We start from the raw sequence: 3,641 nt of genomic DNA on the forward strand, positions 1-3,641 counted from the left end.
CAGCTTCCCTCCAAATGCTGGGGAGATTTTTTAGGACTGTACTAAATAGTATGGAAGATATTCCATGGACTGGACTCAGCCAAAGAAAAAAAATTACTCCAGTATATACCTTGGCAAATCAACTTGGAAAAGGAGGTCCACACTCCCTGGTAAGACATCACTCACCACTGATGTCCATTAGTGCTCTGAGCTGTTGACCACTGTCCTGTAGATGCAACCATCCAACCAATTCCTCCACTGAACAGTCCACCAATCAAATCCCTCTCTCTCCAATTTAGAGGGAGGAAATTGTGGGGGACTGTGTCAAAGGCTATGCAGAAGCCCAGCTAGACAACACCTTTAACTCTTCCTTTGTCCACTGTTGTAATCACTCTATCATAGAAGGCCACTTGGTTGGTCAGGCAGGTCCTGATCTTGATGAAGCCATGAAGAAGATCTTGAAAGTCGAACAAAGTATTTCAAATTACATTTGGAATGTAAAATCCAACTTTCTGCTTCCAAACGTATCTCAATAACTATTTAAAAATATCTCATCACATCCTCATCAGGGGCTGCCATCACACAGCCTCTGGTGCTGTCTCACCTCTTCATTCTTCTATCCTTCTCTCAGTGTCTCTTGAATTCTCAGTCTCTGGGGTCACACAAGTGTCCCCATCCAGATTTAGCCATTACTTTGTCATACTCTCCCCATTCTGTCCCTCTTGGGTGTTACCCCTCCTGCTACCCAGCTCACTTCTTGGATCCAGCTAGCATTAGCTTCTCCCAGTGATGGGGTTCTGGGCACATTGGGAGTGCCCTCTGACTAACTGTGTCAGTGTGTACCTCTCCTGGGCACTGGGCCCTGCTACCCATCCCTTGCCAGGGATACCAATATGATACTTGAGAGCAAAACAGGACATTATAATGTGAAAACCACAAAGAAGAAATCAGGAGGTATTTTTGCCAATGCCTTCTTCAGGGTAGGGCTAGGCCTATCACATTTGAGTTGTTTAAACTCTATTTTCTTGGAATGCTGCTTTTCAGGCAATTCTATATTCTGGCTGTAAACCTATGGCAACAGACCTGGAAAGATGACTGGGGTACGTGCTCCTGCAGAGCTCAGCGATGCCAGGAATCCCTCCACCTTGCAGAGTTTATTTCAGTTTCTCTCTGACAGGCAGAGTGCCATTTGCTCTTTTTCAGTGAAAGAGGCTTAGAGGTAAGCTATCCTTTCCTGACAGCATGCTCTCCTTCCTCCTCCACACTCCCCCTTACCCCTGCCAAACTGGATGAACTGGATACCTTCTCAAGATACACCCCAACTTTTAAAGCACTGCACTGCTGACATGGTCTAATTCAGCTCCTCCGTGTGCAGTGACACAAACGCTCATTGACTCCCAGGAGGGTGGGCATCCTGGTTGGCCTGAGGTTTTGCACAGCCCAGAAGGCAGGCTGTGTCCCACCAGGAGCAGCTGGGCAGAGCCATGTAGATGTTTCTCTCTGGGGGATGAGCCAGCAGCAGAGCTGGAGGCAGCACTGCCCTGTCTGGAGGCTTGTGCATTCTCCATGGGAAGTTCATTCAGGCTATCAATCATGTTCCTCTTCTATATTTACAGCTTCCACCAGCATCATGAGAGGTTTATGACATATTGTCAGAGGAAGCTGGGGGCTGGAAATCACTGTAGCAGCAAGAGTGGCCCATATCCTTTCAGGATGGATTTGGTGCCCCTGACTGGGAGAAGATGGTTGTTTTACACGGGTGTGGGAGAAAATTGATTAAAACATAAATAGGGAAATCATGGGGACCAAAGACAAGCTGCTCCACAGCACCTGCCCCTCCTCCCATTGGGGTCTGCTGAGAGCCCTGCTTTGCTCTCATCCTTGGAAACCCTCATCCCCTGCACCCAAACCTCTCCAAGGACAGGACTACAGCACCTGGGGTTTTGAGGCCCTGCACAGGCTTTGGTGTCTGGACCAAAAGTACTAAAGCCATTTTTGTCACACAACCTCAGTATTAACTTACTCAACTGATGTGGAAAGAAGTTGGGCCGTATTTTGAGAATGTGTGTGCAAAAAACAGCTCTTAAAATCTCATTCTTTTAGCTTTTAACCTATTTGATCTGTGATATGCCAGTATCCAGTCTGAATTTTAAAACAAATGAGTAGGTGTACTTTTTCATCCAATACATAATTAAATTGTGGGACTTGGTGGCATGAATGTTGGAGGCCAGTAGTTCAGACAAGTTCATAAAGGACAGATCTACCAAGAGCTGCTGAAGGCAATGTTCTGGGTACAGCCTTCAGGCCAAGAAGATCCTGGCTTTGCCTTTATCTCTTTGATTTTATCTCTTTGCTTGAACTCCTGTTATGGACCAGACCATGTGTGGACTGAGCTATGTGGACTTTTGCTCTGGCTGCAAAAGATGGTTCTTCCTTGCACACACAGCATCTCTGCCATGAACAAAAAGGTCGTTTTTCTCCAGTGCACCTTACTCTGTAGAGCCACAATTTAAGTCAGACATTAGCTTGTTCTGGAGGGGTATTGTTTGCTTGGGTTTTGGTTGGTTTTGTTTTGAAGAGCGATGAGGTTAAATAAAAAGAAGTGCAGGCTGGACTCTTCCATTATTCATCAGAGTTAAGCAATCCCAAACAAAAGCCCGGTTGGCATTAGTGGGAGTTTCATGTGTTACTCGTTGCTCAAGGAGATCTGCTCCAACAGAGCTAATCTGTAGCCTCAACACCAGGAGCCCATCTCTCTGACTTTCCCAGGGTATGATGACATGGAAGTCACCCGTGGCTGCTTCAGCCACCATGCAGCATGCACTCACCTCTCCCATGGGCTCAAGATGAGGGATGCAGGAATACTAAGACAGCTAACCAGGCACAGCAAAAGAGGTCTGTCAGGCTACAAGAAAATGGAGAGGAAGGTCAGATGGAAGAGTGAAATCAGAATAGGAAATGGGTACATTAGGCTGGATTTTCTCTTCACGAAGAGTGGTACACAGCAAAATGTGCAGGGACACAGGGATGATGATAGCCCAGCAGAAAGCCCAATGAGCCAGTGGAGATGTGCTCAGCTGTGCCAGTGACATGCTGATGTGTGATGCACCCTGCAGCTGACTCATCCTCATGCTACTTTGGTGGATCGCCTTTGTTTTCAGGGGAGCAGCATCAGCACAAAACAAGGAATCACACGGCAGTGATTTTGGGAGCTGGGGAGCAGTGTTTCCACTAGAATTGACCTGTTTGCTATGGTCTTTGCTGTGAAGAATAAATAAGACTGTGGCATGAATTGAACTTTTAAACCCAGACTGTTCACGTGGGTTTGAAATTAGGGCTGTCTTGATTAAAAATGAAAGGCTATTTACAGCATTAAGCTACTCTTTGACACAGTTAAAAGTTACAAGAAGGGAGACAAACCAGAACCTGAGCTTAAGTTTGGAGGTGTAATTGTTTCACCTCAGTGGAACACAAGTTGCTTAAAAAATTGATGTGTACACTAGGAACAAAACACTCTCAGATAAAGGCAGAAAACCCTGTATACCTATGGAGAGAACCAGTAACAGGATGCTTGAGTTAAAATCCCTCATTCTGCAGGGCATACCAAAATGAGTTATTTTGTACTGCTTTCTGTTGATTTAAAACGAGATGACACAGAGACA

This window comes from Zosterops lateralis, assembly GCF_965231275.1.
Source record: "Zosterops lateralis genome assembly, chromosome: 2".
Taxonomy (NCBI): Eukaryota; Metazoa; Chordata; class Aves; order Passeriformes; family Zosteropidae; genus Zosterops; species Zosterops lateralis.